The sequence below is a fragment of the Schistocerca cancellata genome, chromosome 2 (genome assembly GCF_023864275.1).
Source record: "Schistocerca cancellata isolate TAMUIC-IGC-003103 chromosome 2, iqSchCanc2.1, whole genome shotgun sequence".
NCBI classification, from domain to species: domain Eukaryota; kingdom Metazoa; phylum Arthropoda; class Insecta; order Orthoptera; family Acrididae; genus Schistocerca; species Schistocerca cancellata.
Window position 1 is genome coordinate 640,214,860 of NC_064627.1, and position 15,458 is coordinate 640,230,317.

The window sequence follows — 15,458 nt, forward strand, 5'->3', positions numbered from 1 at the left end:
TTAGAGAATTCTGCTACCTAGGCAGCAAAATAACCAATGACGGATAGAGAAAGTAGGTCATCAAACGCAAACTAGCACTGACGAAAAGGGAATTCCTGGCCAACAGAGGTCTACTAGTATCAAAAATAGGCCTTAATGTGAAGAAGAAATTTCAGAGAATTTACGTTTGGAGCACAACATTGTACGAGTATGTTTGTGAAACATGGACTGTGGGAAAACCGGAACAGAAAAGACTCGAGGCGTTTGAGGTGTGGTGCTACAGACGAATGTTTAAGATTAGGTGGGCTGATAAGGTAAGGAATGAGGAAGTTCTGCTTAAAATCGGAGAGAAAAGAAATATGTGGAAACCACTGAGAAGAAGAAGTGACAGGATGATGGAACATCCGTTAAGACATCAGGGAATGACTTCCACGGAACTAGAGGGAGCTGTAGAGGGCAACAACTGTAGAGAAAAACAGGGATTGGAATACATCCAGCAAATAACTGAGGACGTAAGTTGCAAGTGCTATTCTGAGATGAAGAGGTTGGCACATGAGAGGAATTCGTGGTGGGCCACATAAAACCAGTCAGAAGATAAAAAGAAAAGGTTTCCTTGTATGAAGCCCAATTACGCTAAATATTTACACTAAAACGGCCAGTCCATGAACTGACTTGGATAGCGAAACCCAACGCTAGTGGAACAAAGTAACAGATACGCACCATCTTAGCGGTGTTGTGCATCAGTGTACCAAACCTGTCCACCTGCTGATAAGGGGACAAGAAGAAGTGTTGTTTCCGAGCCATATCTTTTCCCTCCTGGTGCATATAACGAGTGTTTGCGCCAACCAATCAGGGGCCGAGACTTCTCTCCATGCTATCTTACCTTTTAATGGCATTTTATAGTAACTGTGGGTTGGGAAAATAATTAAGCACTTTATAGGAACCACACGGTCTTTGCATAAGTGTATTGAATATATTAATTGTTCTTTATAGTAGACACGTAATGCACACTTCAAATACGAAACTGTGATTTTGGCTGGCTCCAGTATTCTAGGTGCGCAAGGCAGGACCATTTTCAGTGGCAACCTTTCGTGGCGTCATCTGGTCGGTGGACTTTCGCCATGATTTGAACGTACCACCTTTCTTACATTTCTGTGTAGGTAGCAGTCTTGTTTAACAAATTTTTCTCCAGTACTCGCCAGTTGCAGGAGGCATTCCACTAGTCCTAGGACACATAGTCACAGCCGATGTTCAGGAAAAGAAACAAGTGGAGCAATATACGTCACCTAGAAATGAAATCATTAGAAACCGCAAGGAAGTTAATGCGAAATGGCTGCGGAAATAATCGTCGGAAGGACAGACTCAGCAAAGACAAAAACGTTCGATGAAAATAAAATCAAGGGCGCCAATGTTAGAAGCACAAAAGGAATTCCACTGTTAAAAACAGAGAAGAGAATTGATTGGAAAGAATACATCAGTGGCTTGTATGAGGAACAGGAACTGCCTGCTCAAGAGATAAAAGACGAAATGAGTAGCAATTTGGAAGGCGTAGGAGGTTCATTGTTAGCCTCAATGTGAAACAATCTGCGATAACTAGCTATCAAACAAGGCAGAAGGGAAAATTAGTATTCCTTAAAAATTACTAAAATCATTAAAAGATATAGCAACTAAATGAATATTCAAGAGAACGTGCTAAATGAAGCTGTAGCAAAGCATTGGACTTTTGGATAACAGGGGCAGATAAATTCAAGATCTGTTGTTGAACCGGTTTGGGAGCTGACGCACCCAGACTAGCAAAATGAAAAGAAAACTGTAGATATGTCACTTGTCGACCCAGAAAAGCGTCCTACAATCTAAAATGGTGCAAAATATTTGAATCTTCAGAAAATAGATACACTCTTAATAAACACTCTTAGAGAAACACAGAAAGAAAAAAAAGAAAAAAAAAAACAAAACGGTGCACCACGAAGGAACCATCCGAATCGGACTGAAATCTGTAGATGTGATGTATATATAGAGACAAGCAAATAATTATAATTTCAGAAAAATTGGATAATTTATTCAAGAGCATGACCACCACAAATTAAGCAAGTCAATAAAGCATTGGCCAGCCTCCGGCCCTTCTGCAAGCAGTTACTCATCTTGGAGTTGATCTATAAATTTGTTGGATGTCATCCTATGGAATATCGTGCCAAATTCTGCCCAATTGGCGCGTCAGATCGTCAAAATCCCGAGTTGGTTGGATAGCACTACCAGTTACGCTCCAGACGTTCTCAATTAGTAAGAGGGTACTGTGGATGACAGCCAAAGGGGTCCCTCTATGAAACGAAATGGTACCCCAGCCCACCACTCCTGCTTGTCGGACCGTTTGGCGAGCGACAGTCGGGATGGCATCCTACTGCAGTCAGGGGCCCCACCAGACACGTCTTCGCCCTGGAATCTCACAGACTGGAGTATAATTGTCCTCAGTGATGAGTCCTGCTTCGAACTGGGCTGTGACGACCGAGAAGACGTGTCTGGAGACGCCCCAGACATGGTGGCTTGCTATCCTGACTGTCGCCCACCTTATGGCCCGAAGACCAGGAGTCATACTCTGGGGTGCCATTTAATTGGTTGTCATCCGCAGCATCCATACACCACAATGGTGCATCGACGATATTCTACCCTCCTTTTTGTTGCCCTTCATGGAAATCCGTCCCGGGCGTACATTGCTGTAAGATAATGCCCGCCCATGTACGACGAGAGTTTCTGCTGCTTCGTGTTTGCTAAACCCTGCCTTGGCCAGAATGTTCGTCATATCTACTCCCAACTGAGAACGTTTGGACCATTATGAGCATGGCCCTCCAACAAACTTGGGATTTTAGCGATCTAACACGCCAACTGAAGAGATTACCCCTCAAGAAGACATCCAACAACTCTGTCAATCATTGCCAGTCCGAATAACTGCTTGTGTAAAAGGCATTTATTTGTCTATACATGTACTTAATACCCTCCGACATCCGTCCCAATCTGATAATTCCTCCGTGGTGCGGGCCTTTTTCTTGTCTTAGACCATACACTAAGTACAAGAAACAAGAGAGAACAATAAGAATAGAAGACTACGAGAGAAGTGATGGGGTTACAAAGGGGAGTAAATCAGAGGTTCGATCTCTCTCTGCTAATGTGCAGTGAAGAACCAATGTTGTCGTTGAACGGAGTGCTCTCCTGAGCGCATAATATGCACGGACAGTAAACCATATATAGACCGAAGCATTCAGTAGCAACAGTAGTGGTATTAGCCACCAACACCAGAATTTGAGACGTAAAAAAAGAAATGAAGCAATTCTGTTGCCTTGGAAGCAAAATAAAGCGCTCTTCCACGGGGCTAGTCTTGAGGAGCCAGACAAAGTGAGTATCAAGAGGATCCGTCTTGCTCGTTTCTGTTCGTTTCCACCCCTTCCCTTCGGCGTTAGAGCGGCGGAGACGGAGAAGTAAAACCCTACGTAAAATCTAGCTTACTTGTGGACTACCACATTAAGTTGGTGGGGAGGTTTGTTTGTCTCAATGAACCGGTGAGCTATGCTGACGGTAGCAATGGTTCTGGTTGGGTCGCTCATGCCAGACTGAAAAGCTGGCGAGATTACAAATTCCCTTCTTGGGAGTGGCAACCACATGGGCCCTAAGCTAGGCCTCAGATTACTTCCACTTCCTTGTCAGGTTTCTTTTGTTTTCTTTCCCATCGGCCTCCATAGGCCAACACTTACATTTAGGATCGCAACAGTATTAGGTTTCGATGCTTGAGGGTGTCTTTCATTTTCTTCTTCATTATTTTCAGGTAAACATACATAGTTTTCGTAGATGTAGAGAAAGACGCATGCTCAAAATAAAATATATCGACAAGGTCACAAACGAAGTGGTTCTGGAAAGAGCAGGTGAGAAGAGAAGTTTCTGGAGTTTTATTGTTAAAAGAAGAGTGGAATTTACAGGCCATGTATTAAGACATAAAGGACTCCTGAACACAATCATAGAGGGATATGTCGAGGGAAAAAGACCAAGAGGAACACCACGACTGAGGTACATGGATCAAATCGTGAAAGATGTGGGATTTCATTTCTATAAAGAAATGAAGATAAAAGCTGAAAGACGCACAGAATGGAGACAAGCTGCCATTGTAGTTGTTGCAAACCAATCCTTGGATTGAACACTACAGAAGAAGAAGATCTTCAGGGAAGGCCACCCCATAGAACAAAACTCAGGTCTTCCAAGTTGGGTGTTCCCAGCTGAGATTCACATTCTGCCCGGTAGGAAAATTTCTAAGGCTACTCACACAAACAATAATAAACCTCAGAACAGGATGGATGAAATCATGAAGATAATGCCTCAGAAAAGGACAAAATATCGTATAATAATGATCTTAAGAGTTGTCACATGGAATATAGCATCATGGAGAAATAAAGAGCAGGAAATTATTACGAAAATGGAAGAGCATAACATAAGTGTAAATGCAGTGAATCACGTAAAGAAAAATGGGCAAGTTTCAGTCGTAAGAGGACGTTAAACACTGTTATAATGTGGCATTGATATACATCTAGATGCAAGAGTGGAGATCCTAATTCGCAGCAAATTTAGTCATAACATTACTGACCTTATCTGTGTCAATGAAAGGGTACTCAAGATGGATACTCAACTGATCTGGACAGTTCTGAGCGAGAAAGAGAAATGTTTTGTAATTAATCTTCAAGCTGTTATTGACACTGTTCCCAAAACTGGAAAAGTCTTGCTCGTTGGAGACCTCAGTGGATCGTTTGGCAGTTCAGTTATTCCAGGCATTAAACAAAGATTTAATGAAATACAAATAAGTGACAGTGGAGAAGACCTAATTCATTTTTGCGCATTGAACGAATCACGTATTAGTTACACATAAAAGTCTCAGCATAAATACATCTGGAATAATACAAGAGATCAGTGCTCGGTTATTAATTACATTATAACCAATAGAATCATTCATGTAATTTAAATATTATATGTGAAAATGTTAACGTTGGTGGTTGCACGATCGGATTATGAGCTGATCATGTGTAAATTGAATCTGAAACTTAGTCCGAAAAACAAACAAGGAGAAGAAAGGATTAAAACTGAAGTTATAGAGGTTGAGAGTAATAAGATGGTGGATCAAAACAGACTAAACGAAAAAAAGCATTAATAACCAATGTCTAGACGATCAAGATGTAGAAACTAGATGGATTAACCTTAGTTACACAATAGGTAGCACGAGAAGTTTTAGGTACAGAAAGAGTGCATGTAATAGGAGGGAGCACTACATACAGAACACCTTGTTTAGCGAAGATGTTACAGAATGAGCTACTCAGAAGAAGAAAGCATTCCTAAAATACAAAGATCAGAGTCGATTATATCATGTAATAGGGTGTACTGAAATATTCTAAAAATAAAAGAGGATTACTGGGAGAGATTAAAAAACATGTGGAAAGAGATCTTTATGAAACATAGAAGGAAGTTAGGTGGATGCTCCAAAAGCAAAAGAAGGATATTAATGAACACACTGAGATACAGAAAATAAGCAAAATTCAGTGGAAAAGTTAATTAAAAATGTAGTCTGGTACCACGCGCCACGGAATTTGAATCCCTGCCAGACGTCATGGACGTCAAAGACCCCTAGAGGTCTCTGCACCATCGCGCCGTAAGCCGTGGCGGCGCGCGCCTCCTTGCCCGCATTTAGAGTGAGGGCACCACAGTGGAACACGTGGTTGCAGCGGCCAATAGCGGCCTCCCCGATAGCGTACTTAAGCGCCTGCCTCTCGATCAGCCTCACGGCAGATATGCCCCAACCCCCCCCCCCCTCCAGTACACCTCTTGCAATATGCTGATGACACCGCATTCCTCGCCCTCGCTCCTACCCTCCACCGGTCCCAACGCCTTCTCCAGAATCACCTTGACCTTTTTGCTGCATGGTGTAACCAGTGGCTCCTGAAACTCAACCCTTCCAAGATCCAGACCATCATCGTAGGTCGTACCACTCGCTCCTTCCGGCTCCTGGATTTCTCCCTTACTGTCTGCGCTCGTCCTGTCCGCCTCACCCCCACCCTCACCTACGTTGGCCGCACCATTGATCGTCACCTCACCTGGATCCCTCATCTCCGCTCCATCCAATCCAAAGCCCACAACCGCCTCCGACTCCACAAACTCCTCTCTGGCCGGACATGGGGTTTGCACCCCTCTACCATCCTCCACACCTACACATCCTTAATCCGTCCCATCCTCTGTTATGCCAGTCCTGCCTGGATATCTGCCCCCCCACCAAATTCAATAAGTCCCTCCAGATCCTTGAGTGTCATGCACTCCGCCTCGCCTTCCGTATACGCCTCCCGTCCCCCACGCGGATCCTCTATGATCTCTCTTTCCCCCATCTGCTCCTATTCCTCAAACATATCCGCATCCCCTACACCTCCAGCCGTCTTGAACCCCCTCACCCCCTGGTTGCTCCTCTCCTCTCCCATCCCCGCCCCCTGCCATGTCTTCACCGTTGTGACCCCCCTACCCTCCATCTCTACACCCTACATCTCTTTTCCCAAGTTGGCTTCCATCAACTCCCCCTCCCGGATGATGCCCTCTCTCCCTCCATTTATCCTTCCTATCAACTCTGATCCTCACCCCCCTCCTTTCCTCCATCCTTTCCCTGGGCTCCCTCTTCCTCCCCCCTTCCATCCTGTGTTTTCTCCCCACCTATCCTCTCCCTATCTCCTTTCTCCCCCCCCCCCCCTGAGTCCTTTTGTATTCCCCTCCTCTGCCTTCGCCACTCCCTGGCACGTCTGCTCAGCACCCACACCCCCACCCGTCTTATGGATCCTCCTCTTCCATTGGCTCCTTTCCCCCTCCCCCTTCACTTTTCCTCTCCTCCTCCCCCCCCGTCATCTGCCCAGTTTCCCCCCACCTGCTCTTGGGTGTGGTATGTCATATTTGTGCCAACTTTTAGTGCAGTGTTTAAGTGAGTGTTCAGTGTTGTGCGTCCTTCCACAGTGTTGCGAACACAAATCATGCTGTCGCTGGGTGTGCTTTTTATATCTCTTGCGAACAGAACCCAGACTGTCGCCGTGTTTTTTAATTGTCTGTCTATTATTTTTCTGCTTCCTGTGTATCTTATTAGCATCATCCACCCTGTGTTTTCTGTTTTAAGCTCCAGAATTTTCTGCCATTTTACCTTTAAGTCACCGATTTTTTCGCCAACTGTTATTATTTTTTTATTATCTTCATCTTTTTAAAACAAATTCTGTATGCTGAAGAGCGGCGTAATAAGCTGCTGCCAGCCCGCCCCCTTTAGGGGGAATCGAAACTCAATAAAGGAAAAAAAAGAAAAATGATCAGCCTGCAGTCTAACCGTGCGTACGCCTCAGGACATACCGCCTCGCCTTAGACAGCATATTTACTTTTGTGTTTTGTTTACGAGTGGACGTGGTTGTCTAGTTAGGTTTTCTTGACTCTGTTATTTCGTTCTTGTTGTTGTCGTGAGGTCCTTCGTTGGTCGTGTCCGTCCTCTGTGTTGTGTTGCTGTTCGCGGGCTGCTCCCCGGGTCCCGCCGCGCTTTCCGTCACTTCAATCCCGCGACTGTTCCGGTCGCAGTTACAACATTTTGGCAACGAGGTAAACGGTGGTCGTTGTTGGTATGGAGGCGAAGTTGGTCTGTCTGCTGGAGCAACAGCACCGGCTCATGCAGCAGTAGCATCTTACAAAAGTCGCTGCAGTTGCAAACAGACGAAGTCGATGCCCGGGACGTGTTACCACAACAGCTTCAGAGTCCTCGGTTGTCCGATGCTTTCCTACGTCTGCCTTCGTTTCCACCCTTTAATGACGCTAACGAGGACTGGGAAACCTACTTACATCAGCTGAAACAACATTTCACGGCTTTTCAAGTCACGGACGACTCCTTGCAGCGGTCGTTGATTTTGTCTTGGGTCTCTCCGTACACGTTCTTTCTTCTCCGCAAGTTGGCACCGTTGTCCGATCCTGTGGCTCTCTCTTTCCAGGAGATCTGCCTTTTGCTGACAAACTGTTCTTCCCAACTCTACCATGTGGTCGCCTCTCGGCTGGAGTTCCACCAGTACCATAAACATCCTGATCAATCGTATCGTTCCTGGGTCATGGACTTGCAGGGTCTCAGCCGTCGATGCGATTTTACGTGCACCAATCAGCAGTGTAAGGCTTCGTATGCGGACTCACTAATCTGGGATGTGGTGGTTCAGCTGGCTCCCGATACTGAGGTCCGTTCTGTGGCGTTGAAACTCGACATCCCCTCCTTGGAAGAGATTCTCTGCATTGCCCACTCCTTTGAAATTGCTCAAGCGGCTAACGAGTGTCTTATGGCGCGACCGCAGGTGGCGGCGATCGCGGCGTCACGGCGGGTTCCGCCCTTGCGACGTCGACGTGGCCCGGCCGACAGAGGCCAGCGACATCGGGACTCCTCGTTGTCCGACGTCTCTATGGCATCGGCACCTTCGGTCACCCCTCGTCGCCGGTCGCGCGGCCCACTTCCATCTTGCCCACAATGATTTACTGCACATTTACAGGCTGACTGACCCCACCGCTGGAAAACGCGCACGCTGTGTAACGAGGAGGGCCACATCCGATCGGTTTGTCGTAGTCGCTCGACTCGCTCCAGTCCTGCCCCTCCTGGGCCTCAAGATACCGTCCATGCTCTGCAATCGGTTGTCCCACAGGACGACCCGTCTGCGCGGAAGCTATTCCTCATGCTCCGCATTTTCACTGAGGATGTCAGTTTTCAGGTCGACACTGGGGCCACCGTCTCCCTGATGGCGACATATACCCGGCTGGGATCTCCTGGGCTCTCGCCATTTGGTTGCCTACGGAGACGGTTCCATTCCCCTTCGTGGGCAGTTCATCGTCCAGGCGACGTACAAGCGTGTTCCCCGACCCCTTACCCTCTTTGTCGTCGACCATCCGTCGGCTTCGAATATTTTTGGCCTGGATGCGTTTCAACTGTTTGGATTTTCAATTTCCGACGAAGTTAAGGCCGTTTCCACGGCTGTTCCCTTTCAGGACTTTGCCGATCTGTGCTCCGCTTTTGCGTCGTTGTTTGCACCGTATCTTGGATGTGCTTCCGGGTTTCAGGTGCACATCACCCTCCGGCCGGATGCACAGCCTCACTTTTACCTGGCCCGGCCCCTTCCAGTGGCCTTACGGCCAGCGGTCAAGCAGGAACTTGATCGGCTCCAGGCCGCTGGCGTGCTGGAGCCTGTAACTTACAGTGCATGGGCGACACCACTGGTGGTCATACGGAAACCCAATGGGTCCCTTCGGTTGTGTGGGGACTTCGGCGCTACAGTCAATGCTCAGTCCCTCGTTGACACTTACCCCATTCCCCGACAGGAAGACCTTCTTGCCAAGCTTGCCGGGGGAGAGTATTTTTCCAAGATCGACCTGGCTGAGGCATACCACCAGTTGCCCTTGGATGCCGAATCTCAGAACATCATGACTATCAACACGCCTTTCGGATGGTATAAATACAAGCGCCTTCCCTTTGTGTCTCTTCGGTGCCGGCCATTTTCCAGCGATTCCTGGAGCAGCTTACGCAGCCTATCCCTGCCTGTGTGAATTATCTGGATGACATTTTGGTCTCCGGGCGTTCCCGCCAGGAACATTTGCAAAACCTCACCGCCTTATTTCACGCTCTGCAGTCTGTTTGTTTACGTTGTCGGTTGGACAAGTGTTGTTTTTTTCAACCGGAAGTGGGATACTTAGGCCACTGGCTTAGCAAAGATGGCATTCGCCCTTCGGGTCGTAATGTCGCGGCCATTGAGGCCCTTCCTCGTCCCAAGTACTTAACTGAACTCCAGGTGTTTTTGGGCAAGGTTACTTATTACTTAAAGTTCAAGTCCCAGGCTGCCTCTGTTGCCCAACCCCTCAATCACTTGCAGATTCCTGTTGTAAGACAGATTGTGGAGAAATCCATAGATTTTACTAACACAGCTTACCTGAGTTTCATTGACTTCTCAAAAGCCTCTGATAGAACTTCAGACGTTAATCGTCAGGAAAGTACTAACGAGTTTAATGAAAGCCATAGAAGATATACGAGAATACGCAGATAGTGAACGAGAATTAAAGGACACGAAGGATTCGCAGATGAAATTCTAATAGATAAAGAAATTGTACGAGGACACTCACTAAGCCTATTTCTGTTTAGCATAATAGTGGATCACATCACTGACTTCAAAAAAAGGTATCCAGACTATAAAATCGGGAATAAAGTGGTAGATACTATATGCTATGCTAATGATGCTATACTTACAGCAAATAATGAGAATAGTTTACAAACGTGACTTCACCAATATAATAACATAGTTCAGCAATATAACTTGGAGTTCTCATGTAAGAAAACTAAGAGTATGGTAATATTAAAAACACCCGTAAAATGTACACTGAATCGCTAAAGAAACTGGTACAGGCATACGTATTCCATTATAGAGATATGTAAGCAGTCAGAATACGGCACTGCGGTCGGCAACACCTGTATAGGACAACAGGTGTCTGGCGCAGTTATTAGATCGCTTACTGCTGCTACAATGGCAGGTTGTCAGATTTAAATGGGGTTGAACGTGGTGTTATAGTTGGCGCACGAACGATGGGACGCAGCGTTTCCGAGGTAGCGATGAATTGGGGATTTTCGCGTACGGCTATTTCACGAGTGTACCGTGAATATCAGTAATCTGGCAGAACATCAAATGTCTGACATCGCTGCTACCGGGAAAAGATCCTGGAAGTACGGGACCAACGGCGACTGAAGAGAGTCGCTCAACATGATAGAAATGCAGCTCTTCCGCAAATTGCTGAAGATTTCAATACCGGGCCATCAACAAGTCAGCGTGCAAAAATTCAACAAAGCATCATCGTTAGGGGCTTTCGGGGAAGGCCTACTCGTGTACCCTTGATGACTGCACGACACAAAGATTTACGCTACGCCTGGGCCCGTCAACACCGACATTGGCTGTTGATGTCTGGAAACACGTTTCCTGGTCGGACGGGTTTCGTTTCAAATTGTATCGTGTGGATGGGACGTGTACGGGTATGGAGATAACCTCATGAATGTATGGATCCTGCATGTCAGCAGGGGACTGTTCAGTCTGGTGGACGTTCTGTAATTCTGTGGAGAGTGTGCAGTTGGAGTGATATGGGACCCCTGATAGGTCTAGATACGACTCTGACAGGTGACACGTACGTAAGCATCCTATGTGATCACCTGCATCCATTCATGTCCATTGTGCATTCCGACGGACTGGGGCAGTTTCAGAGGAACAATGCGACACCCACACGTCCTGAATTGCTGCAGAGTGGCTTCAGGAACACTTTTCTGAGTTTAAACACTTTCGCTGGCCACAAAATATCCCAGACCTGAACATTATTGAGCGTACCTGGGGTGCCTCGCAACGTGCTGTTGAGAAGAGATCTCTACCTCGTCGTACTCTAACGGATATATGGACGACCCTGCAGGATTCATGCACTACTTCAGAGATTAATCCAATGTATACAACGTCGTGTTGCGACATTTTTGCGTGCTCGTGGGGGCCATGGATGATATTAGGCAGGTGTACCAGTGTAAATTAGAAGGATATGGTGTGTTCACTGAACAAGTGATGGATTTTAATTATGTAGAGATTGTTACCACCAGCTACAAAGTGAAAAACCAAGTGATAAAGTGAGTAATGATAGCCGGTTGTCTGCAAAATGTTACATTGAGAAACACATTTTTGACGACTGAGGAGAAAATAAAAACATAGAACGATGGTGCGTCCCGTTGTGACATATGTATGACAAAAACGAGCAGAAATGGAAAAGATAAAACAAAAATTAACGGCAGTGGGAATGAAGTTACTACGAAAGATACATGGAGTAACAAAAGAACAAATGCATCGATGTGAAGACGGTGTGGAATACAAAATACAAATAAATCGACGAGGACAAGGCAAACAATTAGGAGGATCATGTGGAAAGAATGGACCTACAAGACGTTGAGATTCGTAAACATGGACCATTTGAAGGAAAGTGACTGCCCGGACGATCACCCAAGAGATGGGACCGCAGTTGGTTCAATACAGCCACGGAATGAGGCAGACAAACTGGAAGAAGTCAGCAGAAGAAGAAGAGAAAGTGAAGGCTGGATGGGCTTTATGGGCGTAGAAAAGACAACCGCTCTAGGGGAGAAAACCCGAAGACAAAGTCCTCTCAGCTCAGAGGCAGTGGCGGCTTCACAACTGGAATAAAGCTGCACGGCGCCACAACGCAATCAGGGGACACTGATTCGATCTTGAAAGGAGTACAAACCGGGATGGATTTCAACGAGTACAACCAAGGCCTACATCTGAATCGACATCTACACGCCGCTAGACCTCTTGAGGTGTGTGGCAGAGGGTACTTTGTGTATGACTGCCATTTCGCACTTTCGTGTTCCAGTCGCGAATAGTTGGCGAAAAGAAAGATTGACAGTTGTTGACTCGTAAAGGACCGTAGGCTCTCTGAACTCTAATAATAAACTACACTGAAGCAGTGACTGCTACTGGATGTGGTTGATAGTTCCTGTGACGCTTTCGTGGTTGCTTGTGTCGTCTGCATCACCATCATTCATCCCCATCACGGTCGGAGGAAGGCAATGGCAAACCACCTCCACTAGGACCTTGCCTAGTAAAGCGGCGCGGGTCTCCCGCATCGTTCCCCCACGCTCTGTAAAGAAGCATGGGACTTCATTTCATTTTCAATGAACCTGTAACGAAACGCTCTGTTCTTTTTTGGATCTTCTTTATTCCCTACATCAGTCATGTCTGGTACTGATCGTACCGTGTCATAGAGTAAAAAGCAATATTGGAGAAACCAGCGTTTCGGCCACGGTTACGGTGCCCTTGTTCTAGGCCCACTACACTTAGAACCAGAAGGAGGCCACTGTAATTGTGGGTGAAACGTTGGATTCTCCAGTATAGTGTTTTACATTATGGCGCAGTACGATACTCAGAAAACCTTTATGTCAACTGACTGGTAGCGGAAGCCTACGGAAGTATAATGCAATAAAGCGTGTTTCTGTCTATGCGTTCGCAGTGTGCTACATTTGTTTATTTTGAGGGTCAATCGCCACTCCCTGCACCAAACGTCGATCCTCTACGGGTATTTCTACATTTTGCTACAAGTTTCTAGTGCCGCCACTTCTCTTTATACAACAGCATCATCTGCAAAAAGCATTTTGGAACTTCCGACGTTACCTATGAGGTCATTTAAATGAGCTGTGAAAAGTAATGGTAGTACTCCTACAGCACTCCCTCGGGCACTCCCGAAGTTACTTTTCTGTCTGAAGATATCTCTCAATGCTGTATTGTTTGCTAGAAAGTTCAGTCCCATAACACAGCTAGTCTGATATTCCGTACGCCCGTAATCTGTTCATTAGTGGCAACGGGGAACTGTATCGATCGCCTTCCGGAAGTCAAGGAACACGGCATCTGCCTGGAGCCTGTACCTACTGCTTTATGGGTCATTTGAAACAAGAGAGCGACGCGGGTTTCACACGATAATTGTTTTCCGAATCGATTTTGGTTCCTACAGAGGAGATTTTTGGCCTCCAGAAAATGTCATAATACGCGAACATAAAACAGATTTCAAAATTCTACAACTGACCGATGTCAGACATATACACTTGAGAACGATACGACTTTTAAAATAAAAGAATGTCTTAAACTAGCAACTTGTAATGTGATAAGGTTGGGCAGGAAGCAGATAGAGCTGTTCAAGGAGTTTAACGACATGAAAGTGCAAACAGGCACATTAACTTAAGAAGAAGCTTAATGGTACGAAAGAAGGTTGCATAATGATGTATAGCGGTGTTGAAATGACTGGACGTTCATGTGGAGGAATGGCAATGATAATGGGCAGAGAATGGAAAGTTATGTAAGTTAAATAATCATTACAGTCAGATTTACTAAGGTCATATAACAGATATCGGAGTATTTACTGCTCTGGAACGGAAAGACGGTTGAACAAAAGAGTATTGTAACTCGATAAAGCTGACCAAGTATAACAACACAGATCCTATTAGCGTAAGTGAGGATCTAAATGGAACAATAGGGAATATTCCAGAACCAAATGGAATGAGCTCTAATGGAGAACAGCTTATCAACAAACAGAAAATTCTATTTAATTTCGCAGCTAGCAGAAATCTAAGACCTGATAATACACTTTTTTAAAAAATAATATTGAGACTTATGAGTTCGCTTGGAGCGCTTGTTGTAGGAGGTCAGTAACAAATTATGCCTCTGCCAATAAGCAAGATCATTAAACAGATACAAAATATTTTTCCCGGAAGCGACAAAATTCAGATCAATTCGTGTTAGTGTCAAAAATTGCTTTACTACCTAGACGGAGAAGCACAAGGATGATTCATAAAACTAAGAGAGTGAGGAAATGTGTGGGCAGTACCTACTACAGGACCAAGGAATTATGGGTCTATACAGCAATAAGCTGTATAGCTTACTTAAAGAATCAAAATCCTGAAAAAATGCGAAAGGGTTAGCAGTTGTATCCACAATGCTACATTTGGAGCACTTGGCAAATGCGTAAACCAAAGAATAATAGAGGTATTAGGATGGGAATAAGGAAATAGAGGAGAAACAAAAAACACATCATGTTTATTTACAGACAGAAACGGATATCGAAAAAGATGAATATTATAAAAAGAGAAACATAGCAAAAACAGTCATAAGGGAAGCTGAAGAATCAGCCAGGAATAGATTGTTCACAGACAGAGTTTTCAATACAAAAGAGTTGATAGAAAAAAGGTGCTAATTGGTTACGGAAACGCATATAGCCTTCATAGGTTATGTAAAAACCATCGGTCTTTGTAAACCGTGTAAATATGCAAATACTACGGAGCATGTAACAGAAACAACGAAATCCTTAGTACTTCGTAAAGTTTCAGAAAGATGCGTATACAGGCACTAAGATAATGATTAAAATAGGTTCAAGAATTTCAAATATGATAATTAAATTAAATATATGCCGTCAGACAAGGATGTAGTTTGTAATCGACATATATTTAATATAAATGAAAACTTAAGAAGATGGGTTGCAGATATCACAGTATAGAGCCATGAATACCTGCCTTTTTGCAGATCATCAGTTTACTCTGTTCCACGGTGACAAGAAATTACTGCGAGCCATTCATACGTTGTACCTGCCGGGAGAAGAATACAATATGGAATCTCAACTAAAGGTTATGTCATTTATAGGAATTGAGGCAATGATATCAAAAATTTTTATGAAGAGCGGAATAATTGAACAATGAAATGAAGACCTCTGCTGTAATCAATGGTTAGGGATAGTACATGAGAAAGAGTGTTATAACATGTAGTGCGCTTTGTTAATATTAGTTGATAGTCCCACAATAAACGAAAAATGGCAGCTCTGTCTCTGATTTCAGATTCTTACTAATGGCAACT